We start from the raw sequence: 25,729 nt of genomic DNA, 5'->3' as shown, positions 1-25,729 counted from the left end.
CATGGAACTGATCCAAATGGCATACCAAAAACTTAAGGAACTGAGCTAATAAACCGCTGTCCAGATCCCAGACTGACTCCTAAAGGGCAGACACATAAGATAGGTCCAAAGAGCATTGCAAATGCTTTGAAACTAACCTGGCATTGAAATTACTATTCCAGCCTTCAACCTGATCCTAATCACCATTCTGTATAGAGTTCCAACTAGATACAGCGTCTCATAATATTTAAAATAGCCAAGATAAAATCCAAAATTGTTCAGCATACAAATAACCATGAAAATCTCAACTCACATGAGAAAAGACAACAAAAGACAATAAGTAACAAGATGACACAGATATTGGAATTATCTGACAAAGACTTAAAAGTGTTATAAAAATGCTGAAACAAGTAATCACTAATGCTCTTGAAACAAATATTAAAGTAGAATGTAACACTCTTAAAACAAGTATTAAAGTAAAGCAGTATTGGAATAGGATGTAAAAAAATTAGAAGATATAAAAAATAAGCAAATGAAAATCTAGAAAAATAGAACCCAAAATTTTCAAAAGCCATACCAAATGGATTCATTAGCATAATGGAAAGAGGCAGTGAATTTGAAGACAGATCAATAGAAATGGTCCAATCTGAGCAACGAGACAGAAAAACATTTGAAAACACAAATGGACAGAGTCTCAGGAATCTGTGGGATAATAACAAAAGGTGTGTAGCACTGGAGTTCTGGAATAAGAGGGCAGAGCATGAAGGGATGAAAATTATTTGAAGAAATTGTAGCTAAAACTGTTCCAAGTGTGACGAAACACCTAAATCTACAGATTCAAAAAAGTGAAAGACTCTCAAACAAGATAACTCCAAAGAATCCTCATCCAAAAACATCCACAGTCAACTTGGTTGAAGACAAAGAACTGTGAACTCAGGCAGAAAATAATACATTACTTATAGGAGAACACTGATTTGAATTATGGTGGACTTCTCATCACACTGAGATCAGAAGAGAGTGACACAACATTTTTAAAGTGCTAAAAAAGAAAAGAAGTATCAAACTAGAATTCTATGTCTAGCAAGAATATCATTCAGGAATTAAGGTGAAACAAAGATATTCTCCAATGAAGGAAAAATAATAGAAGCAGAATTTCTTTAAAAGAATCACTAAAGGAAACTCTTCAGGGGTGCATGGCTGGCTCATTAGGAAGAGCATGTGACTCTTGATCTCAGAGTCATGAGTTTGAGCCCCACGTGGGAGGTAGAGATTACTTAAAAACAAATAAATAAATAAACTTAAAAAAAGGGTGGTGGTGTTGGGGGGTGGGGGGTGGAACTCTTCAGAGAGAAAGGAAATAACACCAGAAGGAAACTTGGAACCTTAGGAAAAAAAGGAAGAGCAACAGAAATGGTAAATATCTGAGAAAAGTAAAACACACTATTCCTTTATTTAAAATACACTTGGTGGCAGAAAAGCAAAACATACAATATTATCTGATAGGGTTTTCAACATATGTAGATATAAGAAAATTGGAACATAAAGGGGGAAGGGTAGAGGAATCTATAATGTGGTAATGTTTGTATATTATAATTGAAGTGGTAAAATACTGATTATAAATAGATTATGAAAAGTAAAGTCTTTCATAGTCCCAAAAGCAACAACTAAAAAAACTTAGTAAAAAATACAACAGACAAACTGTACTACTAAAAAATGTTCAATAGCTTAAAAGAAGTTAGGAAGAAAAAAAAAACAAGAAAATGAAAACAGAAGGGATAAGTATAAATCAAGTAAAAAGGTAGACTGTATCCTATCATATCAAGAATTACATTAAATGTAAATGATCCAAATGCAGCAAATAAGAATTTTTGTACAATGACCAAAAAAAAAAAAAAAAAAAAAAAAAAGACCCAACACAATACTATTTACAAGAATCTTAACTCAAATAGAGAGAGATAGGTTGGTTAAAAGTAAAAGGAGGAAAATCATGCAAATATGAATCAAAACAAAGCTAGAGTAGCTATATTAATATCAGACAAAGAAGACTTCAGAATGAAAAAAAATTACCAAAGATAAAAAGGTTTTGTCATCAAAAAGATAGAACAACAAGTGTGTACCCATTTAGCAATAGAAAATAAACATACACAAAGCAGGGGTACTGAGGTGGCTCATTCAGTTAAGCATCTGACTCTTAATTTCGGCTCAGAGCATGAGCTCATGGTTCATGAGTTTGAGCCCCACATTGAGCTTTGTGATGACAGCATGCAGAGCCTGCTTGACATTCTCTCTCTGCTCTCTCTCTGCCCCTCCCCCAACTCACACTTGCACATGTGCTTTCTCCCTCGCTCAAAATAAATAAACTTAAAAAAATACACAAAGCAAAAACTGATACAACTGAAAGGAAAAACAAACAAATGTGCAACTGTAGTTGGAGGTTTCAAAACTACTCTCATAGTAATAGAATGAGTAGGTAAAAATCAGCAAGGACATAAAAGAGTTGAACCACATCATCAACTAACTAGATCTCATTGGCATTTGTGGAGCACTAAACCCATCAATAACAGAATATATATATTTTCCCCAAGAAATCAGGAACGCTTGCTAATGTATATAATATTCTGGACCATAAAACAAATCTTAACTAATATAAAAGAACTGAAACCATATATATTATATTTGTAATCATAAACTATAAGTCAATAAAGGTAACAGGGATATCTCACATCCCTTGGAAATTAAACACCTTACTCCTAAATCATCCAAAGATCAAAGAGGACATCCCAGGGAAAATCAGAAAATATTTTAACTTAAAAATTGACTATACAATATATCAAAATCTGTGGAATTCTGCTAGAGCAGTGCTTAAAGATAAATTTATGGTACTAAATACATTAAAAAAGAAGAAAAGTTTAAGTGAATAATCCAAGCTTTCATGTTAAGAAACCAGAAGAAGAGTAAGACAAACCAAAACTCAAAGAGGGAAGAAAAAAGGAGCAGAAATCAAAGGTAATGTGGTAGATGTAAATCCAAATGTTATCAATACCTACCTTAAGTGTGCATTTAACAAACGCACTACAAGTAAAAGACTAAGATTTTGAGACTAGATATAAACAAAATAAAATACAACACAACTACATGCTGCTTACAAGAAACATTTCTTTTTTCCCCCTTTTAAATGTTTATTTATTTACTTTGAGAGAGAGAGAGAGTGTGTGCACAAGCAGGGGAGGGGCACAGAGAGAGGGAGAGAGAGAATCCCAAGCAGACTCTGCACTGTCAGTGCAGAGCCTGACACAGGCCTTGATCCCATGAACTCTGGGATCATAATCTGGGCTGAAATCAGGAGCCGGATGTTTAACTGACTGAGCTACCCAGGTGCCCCCAAACATACCTTTTTAAATATAAGGGCACAGACCAAATGAAGGTTAAAGAATGAAAACAGATGCCACATAAACAGTAACCAGACAAAGCTGGGGTAGCTACTATCAGACAAGGTAGACTGGAAGCCAATAATTGTAACTAGAGGTAAAGAGTTATTTATTTATAGAGGTAAAGAGTTATGTATTTATAGAAAGATCAATTGACCAGTAATATATACCAAGACTAAATTTTTTTTTAAATTTTTTAATGTTATTTTTGAGACAGACAGGGACAGAGGTGAGCGGAAGAGGGGCTGAGAGAGAGGGAGACCAGAATCCGAAGCAGGCTCCAGGCTCTGAGCTGTTAGCACAGAGCCCAACACTGGGCTTGAACTCATAAATCATAAGATCATAACCTGAGCTGAAGTTGGAAGCCCAACTGACTGAGCCACCCAAGTGCCCCTACCAAGTCTAAATTCTAAACGTACTTAATAACAGTCTAAAAATAAATTTAAAAAAAATGATGAAACCAAAGGGAGAATTAGACACCAAAATTATGGTGGGATTACTTTTCAATCTCTCCCAGTAACATGCATACAAACATCAGAAGGACACAGAAGTTTTACACAAGATTAGCAAACCTGACCTAATTGACGTATGTAGAAAATTCATCTAACAACTTCAGAATATATATTCTTTTCAAGGGTACATGGGAAGTTTTCAAGATATGTCATATGTTGAGTTATAAAACAAGTTCTGACAAATTCCAAAGATATTAATCCAACAAAATATATCAGGATCTGTATGCTAAAAACTACACAATGCTGATGAAAGAAAAAACACCTAAACAAATGGATATACTATGTTCATGAATTGGAAGACTCAATGAAGATATTAATTCTCCCCAAATTTAGGTTTAATGCATTTCCTATCAAAATCCCAGAAGGATTTTACGTAGATATAGAACAGCGGATCCTAATTTGTATGGGAGGGCAAAGGAACTAGAATAGCTAAAACAATTCTGAAAAAAGAATAAAGTTGGAGGAACCACACTATACAGTTTTAAGATTTACTATATAGCTACGGTAACCATGACGGTACGGTATTGGCAGATATACAGATCAATCAAATAGAATTGTTAGCCCACACACAGTCACACACAAATACTATCAACATTTTGACAAATGTGACAAGGTAATTGAATGGGGGGAAGACAGCCTTTTGAACAAACAGTGCTACGACAAAGGATGTCCATATGCAAAAAAACAAAAACAAAAAACAAAAAAAACCCAAACATGAACCTGGACACGTATCTTACTCCTTAAATAAAACATAACTCAAAGTGAATCGTGGATCTGAATGTGTAAAATCTAAAACTATAAAACTTCTAGAAGACAATGTAAGAGAGAATCTATGTGACCTTAGCTTTGTTGATGAATTTTTAGATACAATACGAAACCACAACCCCTGAAAGAAAAAAACCGACAAATTGGATTTTACCAATATTAAAAACTTGGCTCTTCGTAAAACATCGATAAGAGAGTAAGATTGGCACAGACTGGGAGAAACAAATGCAAATCACGTATCTGATAAATGGCGTTTATCTAGAACACATAAAGAACTCTTAAAATTCAACAGGAGAACAACCAACGCAATTTTTTAAATGGGCAGACAATCTGAACAGACACTTGACCAAAGAAAGTATTATGGGTGGCAAATGAGCACGTGAAGAGATACTCAATACCATTTTTCATCAGAGAAATACAAACTAAAAGTGCAATGCCATGCCGCTACGTACCTATTAGAATGGCTAAAATTCCTAAAACTAACAATGGCAAACGCTGGCCGGGAAGCAGAGTAGCAGAAACTCTCATTCGTTGCTGGTTGGAATGCAAAATTCCAGCACTTCAGAGGACAGTGAGCCGCTTTCTTATAAAATTAAACACAGTCTTACCATATGGCTCAGCAACTGCACTCTTAGGTACTCACCCAAGTACACTGAAAACTTACGTTCGCACACGAGCCTGTCGGCAAAGGTCTATAGCAGCTTTATTCACAGTCACTGAAAAGCGAAAGGAACGAAGATGTCCTTCCACAGGGAAATGAAAAAACAGGGAACGCATTCATGCATTATTTGGTGTATAGGTCTGACTGGGCTTTCAAAATGACAGATCAGTAAAGTCTGGATGATTTTTGAAAAGATACGAGTTTTAATTTACCTTGCTGAATTATTTTGTCCTGTGATACCAATTTTCTATAATTAGTCAAGCTGGTAAATTAGGACTTCCAGTAGCTTTGAAATGATCCTTAGGAGTGAATCACTCCTTTCTCCCAGAGTGTGGACTCCTCCAGGCCACTGAAGGTTATAAATTAAGATGGGAACCAACCTTATTTTAGAAACATTCCCCTGTGCCTACCAATGTGGCCTTGGACCTTCTATTTTCTCGGTACTTAAAACTTTGTTGAGAACCAAATTATGGGTCTGCTCAAAAGCCATCCTACCTATCCTCTTCTGTGCTATCAAAACACAGAACGTTTCGTGCACACCGAAAAATCTCAATGACGTAGAAGTGACACTTGTCCATTACGGCAGTGAGTTTCTGGTTCAGCAACTGTTGGAGAACTTCTCATGTCCGTGAGTAGAGAAGTCAAGAAAGGGCAGGGACTCTTTAATAAATCATGTAAGAGGAGCCTGGCAAAGGGTGTAAACACAATACTTCTTCCTGCAATCACTATTTTCATTACTAGCACTCAGTGAGTTCCCAGAAGCCAAAACAAACAAACTCAATTTTATTTTCTAATAACGTACTACAGCAGAGGTTCCTGGACCTCTAAGAGTCTATGAGTGGATTTCATTATTTCAGAACGCCCCTTTCCTGCGAACAGAGTCATGCCTGCCTCACATTCCTCCTCTTTATAATAAAAATGCATCGGCTGAATACGAGTGCCTGTCATTATCTCACACTGAGACATCCGACTGGTAGCTGTGCGGCTAAAGTCAATCAAAATGAAAATAGGAATTATACTAAGTATGTGCAGTGCGCATGGTAGACAGGATCATTCAAAACAGGGGGTGTTTAAGAAAAAGGCCAGAAAAAAGTTGGAAGTTTGAACTTAGAATTAAGATCCACCTGGGAGGACTATCCCTCCACTTCTGTTTGATTGAGGATATATAAAAAACTGATAATGTACTTCGGGCAAATACACGACTTATTCAACTGGCTACGGTCACTTGAACACGGCGTGTGTCAATCAGCACTCACGCATCACTGGGAATAACCAAAACACCGAAAGGAGACACGTGCGTCCTACAGAATCAACCTTCACGTTCCCCAGCAGGCTCACGAACTGTAAGGTAGTGGCTTTACACACACCGTAAAGGACAGAACTGGGGTTGGCTCCTTTCTGGAATTCAGCTTCCCAAAGGCAAACTGACAAAAAAATGTCCCACTGTCCCCCATAGTGGCAGGACACTGAATTTGGCCAGCCCCCTCGGTTTGCAGGTGAGGCTGTGACGAGAGGACAGCGGCTGGCCCAGGGTCACGGTGGCCTCTGAGGGGCAAAGCCAGGCCTGGCGCCCGCATTCTTTATCCAAGGTCATAACAAATGTGTGAATAAGAACTTTGATTTTCGATCGCTGTGGTGTACCGTGATTTCATGCTCATAAACGTGACTCACAGCATCGTCCTCGTGAAGCTCATAAAACGCTCCAGGACCAGCTTCTCTATTAGAAACGGTTTCGGGAATCGGGACTTAACGTGGCTGCAGCCGAGTCAGGCATGGGCAGACCGTGGGGGTTGTTTATGAGGGTACAATGACATACGCCTGTGTCTTCGGTGATCCTCAATGCGTGTGGCGAAGCGAAGCCAAGTTAGCTTTAGTTTTCTAACCAGAGAGGCCTCCGGACAGGCCCAGGCAACACTGAGAAACTAGAAAAAAACCTGGAGATGAAACAGGCAACAGTGAGCCAGGCCAGGTGCTCCCCGGTGCTTGTTATTACAGACACACACTTCACACAGGGGAGGACTGTCTTAATTCTGTGGCCTTCAGATCTCACCAACACAAGTCGAAACAGGCAGGGAGCTATGACAACTCTACTTCAAAGAGTTGAAATTTCAAAAATAAACCCGTACACAGAGCCCCTTTATTTAGTTCTCTTAACATATGCTTTGTCTTCTCTCGGCTGAGGTTTTTAGGTTACTTCAAAGCCGTTCTTACCAAACGCATATGGAGACAGGCTCTCTCCACTTGTTATCAGACGCCAGGATGGAATCCGGGGAAGAACTTCCGGAAGGTGTAATGGGGTCTGGCAGTTCCTCCCCCAGGCTCTATCTGGCGTTGCAGTGCTCGTTGGGGGCCTCTCCAGAAACTTCTTGAGCTGCCGCCAGGGTCTGGCCTCCCACATTCACATTACAGCAAGACTGTATTAACACACGACATGGTGCATCCGGGCCCCTGTGCTCATTATGCCTTCCCATGATGCTGAGCGCATCTGGGGTAAAATGGAGTAATTCTCGCGCAGCTTTCCGTAGCCTCATGGCCTCCATGCCTTCCCTGGAGTCCACTTAAAAACTTTATGTTCCTCAGTGAAAGCAAGGGAGGTCCCTTCTGACCAGGACTAATAAGCAGGGCGATGACTGGAAGGAAATCCGGAGGTATCCCTGATTCCTGTGAGCGGATCTGCTGGTCACGGAGGGGTGAGGGGTTCCAGCTAGAACCTACTCTGGGGCGTCTTCGGGGAAGAGACAGGACTTACCGATGAGGCAGCCCTAGTCACCAAGACTTGCTCATCTAGATTTGGCCCAGACTCCCACGAACTCAGGCTCTCTGGAGAGGGACAGAGATGCTATACTAAGCCTGGATGGTCCCGGGGCACACGCAGACTGACCGCAATGGAGGCATTCTTCTATGCTCTTCCGGAAGCACCAGTTGGCTTTGATTTGCGGTTGAGCGGCACTGAGGCCCGGAGAAATGGTGGCAGCTGGAACATATTGATTCCTCAAGTTGAAGAAGTCCGGGCGAGAAGAAGAAGAAAATGGCTCTTATTCAAGAGCACCCACGAGTTTCCACGTTGAGGACGTAAGAACTGGGGCGGCGAGGGACTGTGCCCAGGGCATTAGCAGGTGTGCACGGGCAAGGCTAACAAAACCTAGGTTTCAGGTAGGAACTGATGGGGTTCACCTCGGTCTATAAGACTATTTGCGCTAAAAGGCCTAGGAGTACAAAGGCCCTGGAATTTGGGTCAGGAAAGGAAACGAACACGTGTGTGGTACTACATTCACGAACAGAATTAAGTGCTTTCAACACATGACTTTCTTTCGGACAGCCTTGCAAAATAAATCTTAGCATGCTCACTTCCCAGAAGAGGAAATGGAGGCTGGCAGGGCTTCCGTGACTTGCCGCAGGTCACCTGGCCAGCAAGCACTGGCACGGAGATAGGACCCCGTCTACCCAAGTTCAAGACCCCGGCTCTTTCCGAGAGACTGCTGCATCCTCACATCTGCTGAACACCCAGCACAGCTGCTGGCTGACTGGATAACGAAAGCAAGTGACGGACTGGCGAAGTGTGGTGTCACCTCGAGCGCCTCCACCTACAATGCTGGTGATCTGGTGTAAAGGCTTGCCCGGTCCGTGCTGCTATGCACGCGGCCCCTTGCAAATCACACAGCACCCTCTGCTCCCCGCCATTGTTGTCGTTGACTCTCATCACTTTCACTGGGAGCGGGGAACCACACACTCTCTCTTGTAGACCGAACTGGGCTTCCAGGTGTAGACCGAAGGACTCTGCGGGTCACATGTACTGTCCGCTAAACGGTTCCCGATGTGGCGACCGCCACTCGTTTGGCGATTTCTCTCAGTGCCTGGCTACCAGAAGGCTTTACGCATCCCTCCTTGCATCCGGGGTGGGACGTCTGTCCTTGCTGCTGATGGGAAGTGAGTTACGAGTTTTCTGGGTTGCCATTGTGGACTAGTATTTCCTAGTCTCTTCACAATAACCATACGAGGAAGGTCTTCTATGATCCTCTGGTTAGAGATGAAGCGACAGCGGGATCCCCCACTACTGGCCAGCAGTGGAGCTGGGATGGAGACCAGGTCCGGCTGACTCTCTCCAATGCCCCCCTTGCCCTAATCGCCATGCTGTCCTCTGCCTTCTCCCCCGTCAGGGTCTGGCTGCAGAAGCACTCAACACAGAGACAGGGCCGGTGTCGGAGTGGGGAGGGTAGGAGCGGACGTTACCCATGAGTAATGAGAAGGCTGACATTCCGGAGTGGGGGGAGTCAGGCCGAGCCTGCAGGAGCCGGGGTCCCTGGAGGAAAGGCTGGGCCTGCAGCGTTTGCGGCCACAGCCTCTAGAGCGAGGGTCAAAGCTCACTCTTTCAACTGGTATTTCCACATTTGGAAGGGGAAGCTGACTTTAGTGAGAACACACCAGTGTGGGAGGATTTTCTTTTTTCTCTTGACCTTTCTTTCCTCCTCCTGGGGTCTGTATGCTTCCCAGTCTAGCCCGACACCTCCGTTCTCCTCTCCTGCCCAAAACTGCTGCCTGTACGTCTGGGCACCTGCTAAATCCAGGGGCCGTGGAAGTGATATGCTCAGGATTTGAATGTTTTTCCTTTTCATCCCATAAGACATGATTATTTTCTAGAAGAAAATTATCCATATCTGCCTCCTTCATTTCAGGCCAGCCAGTTCTCTCATCTCTCTGCAGGGCAGTAAAAATGCCCTTATTGCTTAAAACTGTCCGTAATTATATCAGTTTCTGGCCATTAAATCTAGTAAGTTTAAAATGTTGAATATAATATAGCTGGTTTGGGAAATCTTTTAGGCCTGATCCAACTGACTAGTTACAACAGCCAGGTCCTAAATATGTTAGGAAAAAGCAGTTTTAACTGGCAAAGAATGATGATTGTGGACCTTGTGTGCATATAAGGATAAACTAGAGGGTGGCCCAAAGAAAGTTCCGGTGAAATATAGGATCAGACCGTGCCATTCTCCCCAGAGGGCCTGATCCAAGTGCTGAGAAGGGCAAACATGAGGGAAAGGACTTCCAAGGCAGGGGTATGGGGGTGCCAACTATGGGATGTGGCTGCAATCATTGCCTCACAAGAGAAGATACTCAAGGTAGCAGCCATCATGTGATTAGGTAAGCGTGAGAACTTGGGTCACAGGAAGTGAGGAGTTGTATGGGTAGTCGGAATTTGACCTTGACCCAAGAAAGTTCCGGCTCATCCTTAGGAACGCTATATGGTCATACTTAGGTGTCTATTTGACACTGGGATCCCTAATTTGTGGTGTGGGGCGCAGGTGGGAAAGCAGCAGATAGGAGAAGTGGCTTAATAGTATCAATTTCCAGCTCTTTCTCTGACCCTCCTATCGAATGGGGAGACAAAGTAGGGTCATGTCGGTGTCAGGTCAACAAAGCTTCCTTCTTTCCTCAGTTCCTCACTCCCCTAAGTAAGGACCCTGTCAGCCACTATGCCACTGGGCTGTGATTCAGCCATCATAAATAAGAACAGTCGGGAAAATGCTTGCAGTGTAGAGTAAAAAACAAAATCTAAACACATGTGGAACATGAGTACAAGTATATAAAATGGGTATGGGTACCTTCTAAGCCTGAAGCCTCCAGTGTGATAAGAAAATTACACACCTAACCCTCGCTCCCAAGGCCCTCAGTTTAGTGACAGGTGGGCAGAAAAGAAGCCACAACGGTACACGGAGGGCACGTGAAAAGCCCTTTTGGCGATCGTAAAGGGTCCTACAAACCCTTTCTTTATGCTCGAGATGAAAGGGTGTACTGAGCACCTACTATGTGCCAGACTCTGTTTGGACTCAGGGAATACAGCGTGTGCAGGGGTGTGAGCGCAGAGCTGTGGCTGTGAGAAACACAACGAGAAAGTAAACGTGTACTTTGCGATAGCAGTCGGGGAAAGTAGCACAGGAGGAGAGGGGAAACGGTGTGCGGCTGGGTGGCCGGGACAGTCCCCCGGTGGGCGCAATGATGAGCGTGCCAGCCATGAGGACAGCCTGGGAACCCGCATTCTGCAGAGGGGCAAGGACAGCAGCCACGGTCCCGAGGTGGGGACGACGCCGTGGCGCCTGGTGGCCTGAAGAAGCAGGGAGCCAGCTGGGAGGGACTGCAAAAAGGGTCCAGGTGGTGGTGACGGGGACCGGGGCACCGTATCCAAGAGCTCGCCTGCCGGCCCGGGATCCCCAAGCACGCTGACTTGATCCCTCCTGACCTTCCCTCCCACTGAGCCTTCGGTTAAGCAAAGACGAGACGCTGCCTGGACCTTAGTCCTCCGTGGCAGAGACGGAGGCGTGAGACAGCAGGTGACCAGGGGGATGAATGTGCCAAACGAGTCAACCCTTTACGGTGGGCCAAGCGTCTACACAGTCCCTTTGGAGGGAACGCGAGAAAAGTCTGCATCCTAGACTTCGTGACGTGGAAACGGAACCCTTGAGATTTCTATCCGGAAAAGGTGGACGTAGTATACATTTGAAACGGGTGACATGATCACACAGGAATTGTGAGTGGAGGGGAGATAAACTCACCCACAATTACTAGTAATTTTTTTAAACAGACTTATTAGATGAGCATTTTGTTTCTGGGTGACGAAACTGTTAGCTAAGCGAACAAAGTCTTCGACAGACCCCTGCGATACATGTCATGACGGGAGGGAAAAGTCAGTTGCTTACGGCCACCACGAATTCTGCTTATGACAACATGCTCCACGAGCAGAAGCACCTTAGCTGTTGTGAAGCCACTGAATTTGCAAGTACAAGGGGGAGGCAACGTGGGGGTGGGGCCTATCAACCTGCCCCCACAGACCCTCAGGGAAACATGACTTCAAAGGCATCAGGTTGGGATCTGTAAGTCTGGATAGAGGGCCTCAGGGAAGAGGGACATGCGAGGTTCAGGTGGCCCTGGCCGGGCCTGCAGGCCGAGCCAGCACCCCAGAATCCTCCAGTCTGGGCTGGGCCCTGGGCCTCCAGTCAGGAAGGCAGGTGAGGGGCCACTTTAGGGCTGGTGGGCAGACCCGCAGCCACAGGCACCACAGCCACCAACAGCGTGGATGCAGGGGGTGGCCTGCATGCTTTCCTGGGGTTCAGAGGCAGGTGGCTTCCACGAGGCTCGCTATCACCTCAGCAGCGTCTTCCACATGTGTCAGAAGGAGGCTGGACACGGGCAGGCAGAGCTGATGGGGATACCTGAGCCAAGGGTCCACTCATTTCTTTTCCTGCCTTGCACTGTCCTCCAAACTTCACCTTGTACTTCCGGGACTCTCTAAGGGAACATCGGGGCTGGCTGAGATTTCCTCAGATTGCTAAAATTTGGAAGAAAATGAAATGGAAAGAAAAATTAGAGCACATGTGGTTTACATGATTAAAGCCGTCAGGCACCTTTTAGTCAAAATTCAGGCCAGACAGCTGAAAATTCCCACGGTGGCTGTTGTTTTTGTTGAGGGACTTAATCAAATGCTGAAAGACTCCATTTGGGAGCATTTTAATAACGACCATTTTGAGAAAATGAGTAGCCCCTGTGAGCGTCTCATCCTCCCTCCCTCAGGCAGACCACAGCACGAGGACATTCTTTGTGAGGCCTTGAGAAAAGCTGCCTCCAGAAGCAGGGAGGGGAGCTGTAAAGTCTTTGGATCCCACCTCAGACGCAGGTCGGCTGTCAGCTGACCCTGAAGCATCCATCACGCCCAGCTAGGTGGTGACAAGGAGCGTGGTGTGTGGTGGGGGTGGGTGGGCTTGGAAAACTCCCACGAGAGGCCTGCTCTGCTCCGGGGCAAACCTGGTGACCCACACAGCACTAAGCAGAATTGGGATCTACAGGAAACAACTTCCTGGACCAGGGTCAAACTGGCCGTGGGATAGGATTAACTGAAGCAAAGTCTCAGAGGCTTTGAGAACAACGTCAAAGAGCCTGGATCTTCCTCTGCAAAAGGCTTTGATGGGCTGAGTTGACCCACCTCCACAAGCCTCTACCCCTCATTCTTCGTGGGTACTTCGTGGGGCCAGGGCCGGGGAGGGGGCTGGTGTTGGTGACTAGACAGGGGTTGGAATCAAGGGAATTGGGGCCACCATGTGGCAATCACTCATGGCCTCCTTCTGGGCCACTGGGGGCACTTTAATAGGGAAGCCAGAGCTTTGGTTTAAGTCAGCCTCTAATGGGTGGCTCAGAGTCTCTAGAAAAGCATCAGGTTGGCTGCTCACACATCTTTGTAGGCCAGAACGGGACACCAAGAGGGCCTTGCAGAGCCGAGGTCCCAGAGCTGTGAGACCCACAGGGACACTCCCTCTGAACCCAGGCCAGGCACCATGGGGGAAATTCCCAGAAATAGGTGGTTTGGCCACAAACAGGCTAGACCATTTTCTTCACCCTGTCCTCAACGGCTCCCAGTACAAGGGCAAGCCTCTTGGAAGCCTAAGAACATTATCCAAGAGGAAAAGCTTTTTAGGGCTTTCAGATGAGGTGGCACAGACAGGACTTCCACGAACTTTAGGAGCCCCAGCTCAAATGCCAAAGTATCCGCAGAAGGTTTTCACTGAACAGAGGCAGGAAAATGGATGGAGAAAAGGATTTCCCGGGCCGGGACAAGGAGCTCTCCTACTCCTCCTTCTAACGGAAGTGTCGCCACTGTACCTTCCCTCAAACAGCTTCCTCTTAATAATCCCTTAGTCCCTCAAAACCAAAAAACACTCTGCTCGGGACTGACACAGAACCAAGCCAATGCTAACGGGATGGTAGGGCTGCCTGACATCTTTTAGGTAGAGAAGGTGGCTGTGTGTGTGCGTGTGTGTGTGTGTATGAGTAAATGTGCTGGGAGGGGGCGTTTTAAGGCTTTAAAACACTTTCCTTAGATACACTCGCTTATCCTGAAATGAGGAACCCAGTGGATGGCAAAGAGGGGGAAATCCTACATACACTGTAACTTCCGCAGGATTTTGGGTCTTAACCTGACAACACCTGTAGTGAATATTCCTTCGTGTGCGTTACCCCAACCGACCTCTGAGTGAGCGGGGTCCTGTTGCTGTTCTCGTCTCCCAGAGGAGGAAACTGCCGCCTCAAGAGCCAAAGTGGCCAACCAAGGTCTTCTCGACTGAGAACATCTGGGCTCGGTCATCAAGCGCCACGCTCCAAGTCGGGAGGAGCGTGAGCTGTGATGTCTGTGAGATCCAGATGGCCTGCCAAACAGGCCTCAAGGTGTGAGGGGGCTTGATCTGCCGGCTTCGTGACAGCCTCTTGCCCCATATTGGTGCTTCTCAAATGGGGGTGGTTTGTTCCCCAGAGGACATTTGGCCGTGTCTGGAGACGGTTTTGGTTGTCACAACTGGGGATTCCTGGAGGTGCTACTGGCTTCTGGCATCTAGTGGGTAGAGGCCAGGGATGCTACTACACGTCCTACATGCCCAGGACAGCCCCACGATAAAGAATGATGAGTCCAATGTCAATAGCGCTGAGGTTGACAATCCCTGGGTTCGACACCAGATCCTTGCTCAGGCAGGTTGGGTCACCTTCTCGTGCAATACTAGGACGTGTGAGGAAGTCTAGAAGGCTAGCTCCCCTGCCCTGTTTTGTTTTCTCCTATGGGAGGCTGCCTTGGACTAGCTTTTGTTCGATACGCAATACCCTTCCTTGTGTGGTATGTGGGTCTGTGACCATCATGGGATGTATCCCACCCATCTAGGGGCCTTCTGAGCTTCCCCAGGCTGAGGTGTCCTGGAGCAGCCTTGCAGGCTCCCACATTCTGCCGTCCCACAGGAGGCCCCAGAAAGTAAAGGCTTTGCATATCCAGACCAAACTGGCATTCAATTGTCAGCTGGTTCTTTTTTCCCCATAGGACCCACTTGAGTGAACATTTCAAGCAAGCTTTATTCACTCCTCTGAAATTAGTTCTGTATGAATTTTAGAACAGATCAGCACTCTGGAAAAAATGAAAGTGGGATGAGCACGACATCCTTATTTTGTATTTAGAATATAATTACTCCTTCATCATTCCAAGATATTCCTTGGAAATGGGTAATTTCATCCCCCTCCATTAGCTTCACTAATAATTTCAATGCAAATCCATGAAAAGAATGAAGGCCACAGCCTGCAATATTACCTATTACCCAACATGTCCTTTTATACAAAATCCTAGAAACAGACATCGGGCCTAGGATAGATAAATGAGTTCTAGGAATTGATGGTCAAATGCAGTCTTTTCAGCATATGGATGAGGTGGCTTCTGGAGAATGTAACGTGATCTGAAAGCTCCCTTAATTACAGACATTAGGAGGCTTCAATCCATTTCACCCCATGACAAAAAGGCACCATGATTCAGTTGCTACCTTGATGCGATGCCTTGGTTCATGATAATGAAACGTTGAGTTGAGATCATAGGAATTCTGGCACTATTTTAATGAAACGCAACTTTATGAAAAACAAATTCTTATGCAGATTATCTACTTAATGGACCTTCATGGGGTTCCTTTAAATAGTATAATCTCCATGTCTCTTAAAGTTACTCAAATGATAATACATTTCATTTTACAGGTTCCTATAAAATTAAATTACTTAATAAAAGAGAAGTGTACAATAAAGTATTTGAACATAACCGCAGTTGCAAGGGTACTGGGGAAAAGTCCTTGACTCTGGCAGCTCACTTTTTTTTCCACCCTCCATACTTTTTGATGACTCAACCTTTAGTTTGAAGGTACAATGAAAATACTATTTATTACTATGAACTGTTATGTGTGAAAATTACAGACTGTTTTCTGTTTAAGATAGAATGTATATATTAGAACAAACACACATACACACATCACGTAAACATCCCAGGACAATGGCAGACAAGGCTGTTAGTCCAAGGTGGAGAACAAGAGGATCATCACTCAGAGAAAAAAATGATCCGTAATATACAATAAAAACTACCTGCTCGAATAGGGGGCCCGGAGTTCAGAGATAAGAGGTATGGATGAACACAGTCAGACAGGGGAGGATACAGATGCCTAACCAAGAAAGGGTCTGAGGGCCAGGCCTAGACATCCAGGGAAAGTACTCACTCCACCCAGCTGGGGGGCCATGACCTTGTAACAGGTTCCATGTGCATATCCGTCTGCCCAGGAAGACTCAAAGATTTGCTCTGCACTGCTGTAGGGTCTCCGTCTCAGAGTTAGGAAGCGCAAACAAAGATCTTAAGTCCCTTTCCCTTCCTCTAGATCTGGTTTTTTCTGTTTGTTTTGTTTTTAGCTTTTGTTGTTTTTTCTCCGAGTGTATGGAGTTGGGGCGGACTCAATACGACTCCAAAGTTCAACCTCTGCCTTTCATTCTTGGATCCAAGGTAGTTGTGAGGCAGCCTTATATTAGCAGCTGGTCCTGCTAACATGTACCGAATGCCGTGTGCCAGGTACTGTTTGAAGCACTTAGAGAGGAATTAGCTCATCTGAGCTCCTAAGAGTTAAACGTTGTTAATGTTCCCATTTCACATATGAAGAGACCGGGGCACAGAAAGGGTACATTCCTAAGGAAGCTATTAAAAAGCTCAAATAGAGACAATGAAATTCAAATCCATAAAATGACAAAACCTGAGAAAAAGTGCATTTTTGTCTTCTATTCACTTTTTTGTATTAGGACAAGTGGCAAAGATTACTACAGTAACTCTTCTTTTTCTAAACATGACATCTTCCTAAATTATTTCTTTTTAACCATCTGTGTCACGTAGTTTTTAGCTAGTTGATACAGGGCTTCTAAAATTAGGTCTTTTACGTTTTTCTATGTCCTTTTTCTATTTCCTTCTCACTTTCATTATGTCTTCATGTATTAATTTTTAACAGTTTTATCAAGGTTTCATTGACGTGATAAAGGACACAAACAGAAGTTAAATGGTACGTATGCTAAATGGTACTAAATGGTACGTATGCGTACAATTGTACACATCCATGAAACCAACACTATAATCCAGATGGTGAACATATTCACCATCCCCAAAGTCTCCTGACACCTATTTGTAATCTCTCCCTTCTTCTCTCTGCTCCCACCTCCATTTCCAGGCAACCATTGATCTGCCTTCTGTCACTATTTTGCATTTCATAAAATTTTATGTAGGTGGAATCAGACAGTATATAGTCTCTGGCTAGCTACTTTCACTCGATACAATTATGTTGAGACTCATCCATGCTGTAGAATGTATCAAGAATTCATTCCTTGTTATAGCTGAGAAGTACTCCATTGTACAGATGGACATACCAGTTTGTTAATCTGATCACTTAATGATTGGCATTTGGGCTGTCTCCAGCTTTGGGGTATTACAAATGGAACTATCGTGAACTTTCATACGCTGCTGATGGGAATGTCATTGCCACTTCTGATGACCTTCATTTCTTTGTGTTGATACAGCTTTCAATCTGGTGTCCTCTTCCTTCCAACTGAAGGGCTTCTTGTAGTGTGGGTCTGCTGTTAATGAATTCTTTCCACTTCCACATATAAGAACATTTTTTTTTTTTTTTGTCTTCAGTTTTGAAAGATACTTTTGCTGGATATAGAATTTGAAGCTGACAATGTCTCCATTCACTACTTCAAAGGTGTCGTTTCACTGTCTCCTCTCTTGCATCGTTTCTAAAGAGAAATGGGCTGTCATCTTCATTTTTGTTTCTCCGTATGTAATGTTTCTTTTTCCCCTGGCTACCTGAGGACTTTTCTCTTTATCACTGGTTTTGAGCAATTTGACTGTAATGTGCCTTTCGTTTTCACGTTTCTTGTGTTTGGGGTTCACGGAACATATTGGATCTGTGGGTTTATAACTTTCACCAAATTTAGAAAAATTCCAACTACTGTTTCTTCAAATATGTTTGCTGGCCTCCTCTCTTCCAGGATCTCTAATGACATATATGTTAAGCTACTTGAAGTTATCCAAAAGTTCCTTGATGCTCTTTATCTTTTTATTATTCTGTGTCCCATTTTGGATAGTGCCCATAATTATGTATTCAAGCTTCGTTTTTCTTCTGCAAGGTCTGATCCACTGTAGATTTCTTTCCATGTGTATTTCATCTCTAAGAGCTCTATTTAGGTCTTCTTAAAAGATATATATTCATGTCTCTGCTAAAGGTTTTAAGTGTATGGAATATGGTTATGATAACTTTTAACGTCCTTATCTGCTAATTCTAACATCTGTGTCAGTTCCGGATTTGTTTTGATGGATTGTGTTTTTCTGCTTCTTTGTATACCTTGTAATCTTTGACGCCAGATATGATGCAATTTGCCCTGATGCTTGATATTTTTGTATCCTCATAAACATTCTTGGTTTTTGTTTCGGGATGCAGTTGAATTACCAGAAACATTTTTATGATTTTGGGTCTTTCCTTTTTGATGTGTTAGGAGGGTCTGGAGCCCTGCTCAATTTGGGGCTAACTGTCCCCTGCTACTGAGGCAAGCAAGACCTTTCTGTGTATTCTACCCTATGCCTCGTGAATTATGAAATTTTCCAGTTAGGCTGGTGGGAACACTATTCCTGGCTCTTTATGAGCACCAGGCTCTGTTCCCTTTAATCCCTTTGGATAGATCTTTCCCTGGCCTCACAGGTATTGATCAGTACTCTGTGGAGTATTCAAGGGGAACCAGCTGTGGGTGTCTGAGGTTCCTCTGCATGCACACCTGACCTCTCCTCTCTGAGGCTGTGTCCTGAGAACTCCAGCTGCCTTGGTCTCTCTGGACTCACTGCCCCTCCCATAGGCCGTAGCCTCCAAACTCTCAAGCTGGGGCAACCACGAGATTCATCTCCCTGTGAACTATCTCTCAGGGACCACTATTTTTCACTGCTTGATGGCCAGTGTCTTAAAAACCTTTGTTTTATAAGTAAATAATATATATTTATAAAATTATTTTAATATTTTCTTGTTTGGTTGTTATTTTTGTTTCAGGTTGGAGGGTAAATCTGTGCCCTCTTACTCCATTTTGCCCTGAAGTGAAGTTCTCATGTATTAAGTGTAATGCTTTCATGTTCAAAGTTTATCCAACCTTTTCTCTATTCTTGGGTACCTGGGATGTTTCTAGCTTTTCCCTTTTTGTGCACACGCATGAGTCTGCAGTATACTTTAAGATTGTACAGCTACACAGATAGCCAACGATACACTGATATTTAGTCACAGTGGTGGTATTTTTCCTTAGAAAGCAGAGATTAATTGTATTAAGAAGAATAAAAGGCCTAGGTACTGACTCATGGATTTAAAGATGGGTGGCAACCACAGAACCTCAAGTTCTTATTTGTAAGAATATCTGGGCACCGATATAGCCCAATTCGTTATAGGCCTTGGCAAAGAAACATGCCTATAACTGTATTGAGCCAGAAGACAAATTCTGCCAGGCTTGATTCATGGTAGGTTCCCGAAACCTCAACAGGCAGGGCCATCCATTGCGTCCTAAGGCGCTGTGCTCCAGTCCGCTGGCGTTTCTCTGCATCGTGTATCTCACAGCCTCATGTGCCTAGGATTTCTATCTACGTGGTGGCAGGGAAGGCAAAGGGTGAGGGGAAACGATGCCACCATCATAGCTACCCAACTCTGGCAACCCGGATGCGGTGCCCGATGCACTGATAGGTGTATGAGAACACCAGAGATGCCTGTGCCCTGTACCACCCACAGGCTAAGCGGTCCATAGTCCAACGGGGCCAAAGCAGAGTGAGCCGGGTTGTCCCACAGCCCTCGTGAAAAAGACACAGACAATCAATCACCGTAAGGCCTGTGGTCTTAGTGAACGTCCCCGAAGATCCAACTCATCTATTACTTCCTATAAAGAATAGTAGGCCAGTGATGAGACAGAGCAGAGCTACTGATACGTATTTGCTATTTGGGCTTTGAAGATCATGAGGCTGGTGATTCCCTGTCACAGAGGAGACCTGGGAAGTCCTCCTCTTCACTCCCTGCCCAGTTAGAATCAACGTGCTGGTTGCAAAGGACAATTTAACAGCACTTTGTTAGGGGTTACAATAAAGCATCGGTATGGGTTTTGCTTTTGAAAGTATTTGTCTTATTTGACCTGATATTTAGGTGATTTTGAAGCAAACCATTAAGTGCACAGAAACAAAACATTAGATCAAAAGATCAAACTTAAAAAGAATGCCTTCAAGATCAAAGCCTCTTGTTCATCCCCTTGCTCCAGGAGTGTCTAGCAGAGGGAGAAAACATTTCTTTTGAGAAATATTCTTTTCAAAGAAAGATTAGAATCCAACTTCCAGAGAATGGCCAAAGGGTGGAGAGATGATAAAGGGTGGGGAAAAATCAGTAACGGCATTCAGAGCAAACCTCTCAGCTACCAGTCCAGACAAGCTGGTGCATCCACGGGATGTCTGAATACTCATGAGGGAACAACCCAGCTGCTGGTGAACTTGCCCAGAACCTTTCCAACCATCCACAGGGGCCAGGGGCCAGGGGCCAGGGGCTAGGGTGATGGCACGTATCCAGGAAATGAGGCTCTCTGATCAAGACTGACCCAGCTGCTGCTGCCACCGGCCTCCCACGCAGAGCAGGTGGCCGTGAACTGTCCTCACCGCACATGGGTTTTGCCATAGTGTTTTACGGAGGGGACGTCAATGCAGAAGGGACTGAGAACCAGTTCCTTTCCCAGCCTAGTTCTAGGATTCCACAATGACACAATATGTACCGGATGGGACTACTATTGATCTACAAGGGCCTGGCTTATTGTCCTAGGGGAGAAAATGAGCTGGAGGAGGTGTGTCCATGAATGACAGACACCTGTCTAGTGGCTGACCTCAAAATGTGTGGGTTCAATTCATTGACTAGGCTAATTCTCTCATTTCCCTGTAGTTGCCAGACGACAAGATGTGTAGAACAGGCTTGGCATCCTTAACCCAACTGCAACTTAACAAAAGACTCCTTTCCCAGAGCTCTGAGGATTCCTGTTCTGGTCACCCAGACCCTCCAGGCTGCTCTCCAGGGCAGGCCCTTCATTTGAGATCTAATCTGTGTCCTTGATTTGCCCCAAGACTCAACGTTTTGGACTGTCCCTTGCTTCTTTGGACCACCCCAGTCAAAGCCCCAGCCCTTGGACCCTCGGCTGAGATGGGAGGTCAGAGGATAACAACAGGTGACAGAAAAAGAATAAAGGCTCAAGACAGACTCACTGAGAGGCAGCCCTCAGAGCTGATCAGCCCTCCTGATCTTCATTCATTCTTTCCATGGTATATGACAGAAGTGTGACTGCAGAAGATCACAGTCTGCATGGAAACCAATTCAAGTGGAATCAAGAGGTAAACCATATGCTGGGAAAAGAGCTGTAACAAGGATCACAGAGGGCTCGCTTCCCTAGTAAAGAGCTACAAACCAGTAAGTATAAGATCAACTGAACAACAACAACAAAAAACCCTAAAGGGCAAAGCAGGAAAATCGAGCTCACAAGAAAAGAAACTCACGTGGTTTGTGGCCAGGAAATTGCACTTAATCCCACTTACAGTAAGTAAAACACAAATGACAGACACAGCAAAATATCATTTCCACCTCCTGATTGGCAAAGACGAAACCACCAAGGAGGGAGTGTGAAAGCTGCAGTCTGTAGTAGGGCGCCTGGGTGGCTCAGCGGGTTAAGCACCCGACTCTTCATTTCGGCTCAGGTCACAATCTCATGGTTTGTGAGTTCGAGCCCCACCTCGGGGTCGGCACCGACAGTGCTGAGCCTGCTTGGGATTCTCCCTCTTTCTCTGCCCTTCCCCTGCTTGTGCTCTCCCTCTCTCAAAAGAAATAAAACAGGAAGGAAGGAAGGAAGGAAGGAAGGAAGGAAGGAAGGAAGCTGCCATTTGTGTAAAGGGGGAGAGGGAGAGTGGCCGTCGAACCCTTTCTTGTATATGCACAAGGCACCCGTGGACGGATACACAGAAAATGATAGAGCTGGACGCCTCCTGAGAAGAGAATCTGGTGGCTAGAGAAAGGGGTTGGGGGAGAGCTTTTTCCCTCTATATTCCTTTATTGACTGAAATTTGAACGGGCCATTGCTTTAGAGCTGCACTCATTTTGTCAATATCGAGGGAAAGAAGGTCCTTTCTGGAACCTCGTTCTGGTGCGTGTGCTGCTGTGGCATGCTGAACGAGAGGCTCCGTATCTTCAGAGATTGATAATATACTAATTTCCATTAAAAAGACAATAGATTGGGGGCGCCTGCGTGGCTCTGTCGGTTAAGTGTCCGACTTCGGCTCAGGTCATGATCTCACGTTTCTTGAGTTGGGGACCCACATCGGGCTCTGTGCCGACAGCTCAGAGCCTGGAGTCTGCTTTGGTTTCTGTATCTCCCTTTCTCTCTGCCTCTCTCTCTCTCTCTCAAAAATGTATATACATTAAAAAAAATTTTTTAAAGACAATAGATTGGTGAATGATGGTCTGTGAAGGTCTTTCATATATCATGCTCTTGAATCCTTGTAATAAGCCTCTGAGGTGGGCATTATTTTTATCTCTGTTTTTCCGGGGGTTGGTGGGGGGGGGGCATGGGGAGTGAGACCCAGGCTCCTTTCTTGAGCCACAGAGTCAAGTTCCAGAGCCTGGATTTGGCACGTAGTTATTCTGGTGGTCACCCAAGGCTGCATTTTTGGATCTGCCCAACCCAAAGCTCAGAGGCTATGAAGCTGCCAGAAGCCGTGTGGGAAAGCAGACAAGGGAGTAAGGGCAGCTGGAAGGCTGAGGCTGTGACAAGTGTTAGAGGGTCCACCTGGGTGCAATCCCGAGGCCTGTCCAGACCTTCAGGAGGAGGAGGCAGGGCACATGGGAGAGGGAAGGAGAGAATCTTCTCCAGGGCCCAGGCAATACCTCAGGCTGTGGCCATAGCCCTGCCTAGGAGGGAAGGGAGCTAGGGCTGGGCAAAGAAAGACGGTTCCACGTATATGCTCAGGAGTGGCACAGGAGTACAGATTTGGGCCAGGCTTCCCGCCAAAACTGCAGAACGCCTCCTTTCTCTTCCATGCTCGGGCCTTCTCACACCCAGGGCCTTCTCTCTCCGCTCCATCCCTCCCTGCCTCTTGCCTTCAGTCTCTGTACAAAACCTTCCCCCTGGGAGTGACAGTTATCCCGGAGGCAGAGACCTCCTTGCTCCCCAGGGACACCCATCATCTCCCCAGCTGGGCTTCTCCAGGGCCCCGAGGCCCAGTCTGTGTCTTTCTCCATGGTAGGACACTGCAGATCTGTCTTATAACTGCTCTTTGTGCAAACCACTGGAGAGAGTCCATGCAGGAGGCATGAGAGCTCCCTGCTGGCGCCCCGGGCACATCAGAGGGCCTGGTGCAATTCTAAGAGCTCAAGGCAGACCCGGTCAAAGTCTCCATGATCAATGGCAAGGTCAGGGTGGGGACTGAATCTTGGGGCCATGCAGAGGGTGCACAAGAGCCAAGGTGAGGCAGGCCGCCGAGCAAAGGAGGCTGGAGGTCGAGGAAGGCTGAGCAAAGGGCCAGGGACGGATGTGTTTCTTCTAACAAGCAGGAGGAGAGAAAGTTGCTCCCGTTTAACTCAGTGGAAGGAAGGACAAGAGGACCGAGCAGCAGAGAGTGGGATACGGTTTCCTGCTGGCTCAAGAACTGAAACGATGTGAGGAGAAAAACAAGGCAGCTTCCTCTTTCTGCCCTTGGGATAGGCGTTTCGGCTGTGAGTGGAATAGGATGCTTATCTTTAGATTGATTTTTCTTGGTCCAAATTTCAAAAGCAAAGTCAGATCAAACGGGGGCCCTGTGGGGTGAAATCTGGTTGTGTAATTTCGCTCTGCAGAGGACAGGACACAGAGCTGGGACGGACGGAGGGCACATTTTAGCTTCTCCTTTCACCCCTGAGACACGGAAACTCTCCGGGGGGTTTGAGCACTCTTCAAATGCTGTCTAACTAGAGATTCGGGCCTGTGGAAGCATCACTCTTCTCTGGACAAAATTGAGGGAAGAGCCTCAAACCCGCCTAGGATGACAACATTCGCCAGAGTCCAAATACAGGAACTAGAGTCATTCTGGAAAGTACTGCACTGAGTCTGAAGTTACGTCTGTTCATAAGGTGTAGCCTGGTGAATCTTATTATTGGCCAGGGATGCACATTTGAAGACAGGGTCTACATAGCTGGTTTTCTTAAACCAGAGTTGAAACTTCTTTTGGAACTGATCCCATGAGGCTGTGTGTAAATACAAGGTGACTGGGTTAAATGTCTTCACAGTTGCTTCCAGATCTCTTAAGTCTAAGGTGTGTGTGAGCAGACCCAAAGGGAAACAGTGATTTCTTTGATGAGGAGAATTATCCCAAGATTCAGTTTGCTTCTATCTATCGTTTGTATGTAAGTTTTGCGGGAAAACCAAACTTCAATAATTTCACAAACAGAACATGAAATCTCCGTGGCCATAAACCTTCCATCTCCCACTTTTTGCTTCGTAACTGAATCCCAGGTATGCACTTCTCCGCATGGCTTGCCTAGGGAAGCTGGACCCACCCGAGCCCCAGAGGTTGTGTCCAACCAGCCTGAGCTCATCCCAGCCGAGGCACTGACCCTAAGCTGGTCAAGGAGACTTTAGAGAAAGTCTGTGGGGAGCTTCTTTGGAAGGTCCCTTCTCCAAGACCTCGGCAGAGCCCAGAGAAGCTCTGGAGGGCCTGTCTTGGTGTGATATCTCGAACTGCCACCAGTGGCCTGCTACAGTCCAACCAAGCAGCTCATGTGACAAGGAGGGCAATTCGAGAGTGAGGGGCAGGGAGAGCCTTGGGCCCTCCTGTATCTCTGACTCCCTTCTAGAAGGTGTAACATGCTTACTCTCTGCTTAAACCAGTCGGACTCAGAGTTTTTGTAATTTACTGGTGACATAAGAGAGTAACTACCCCATGCTCCTACCAATGCTTCAAGGGACCTTATTATGCCCCCAAAGTATAAGCAGCCAAAGAGCTGCCAAACCCACTCATGGACATGCCCGCTGGCTGTTTACTCAGACAAGAAACCCTTCTGGAAGTAATCTGAATGGCCAGTTTCCAGCCTAGTCTTGAAAGGTGATGGTCAAAGATGGAGAACCTTCGGGTCCCTCCGGTTTCCATTCACAGCAAGGCAGGCACTCCCATCTGACCGTCAGGGTCCATAGCACCAAGCACACTGGGTGTGGAGGGGGCTCCGTGTCTGAGAGTGCTGCTGGGGGAACATCTGAAGCAGGTGGGCAACTCCTGAGGCTTTCCAGCTTTTTCTATTATAGCTGTATGTCCCATACATTACTTTTTTTTTTAGTTAACCTTCTTAAGTTGTCTTAGTATTGCTGTTGTTGTGGCAATTATATACCACGGCCTTAAAATGTTTCTAATTCTGGAATATCGTGCCATCATCTGAGGGCAGCGACCATTTCAAAATCATGGCTACTACTTACTGAGTTTATAGTTTCAGGTATTAGAGGGAGAAGGCCCAGTG

At 45.3% G+C, this 25,729-nt stretch overlaps 1 protein-coding gene across 9 annotated transcripts in view; it reads right to left on the bottom strand.

Annotated features, from left to right (window-relative positions):
- The window catches only part of ULK4 (unc-51 like kinase 4), a 570,273-nt gene that overhangs the window by 5,028 nt on the left and 539,516 nt on the right, over positions 1–25,729 (bottom strand). The window contains exon 36 of one of the 9 annotated variants that reach the window (XR_006206962.1): positions 12,548–12,663. The exons of the other annotated variants lie outside the window; for them this stretch is intronic. The gene's annotated coding sequence lies outside the window, so the exon portion shown is untranslated. The remainder of the gene's footprint in view (positions 1–12,547; positions 12,664–25,729) is intronic. 9 annotated transcript variants of the gene reach the window in all.

The sequence above is a fragment of the Panthera leo genome, chromosome C2, assembly GCF_018350215.1.
Source record: "Panthera leo isolate Ple1 chromosome C2, P.leo_Ple1_pat1.1, whole genome shotgun sequence".
NCBI lineage: Eukaryota > Metazoa > Chordata > Mammalia > Carnivora > Felidae > Panthera > Panthera leo.
Note: the sequence above shows the minus strand (reverse complement) of the source record. Positions and strands in the feature narration are given on the sequence as shown.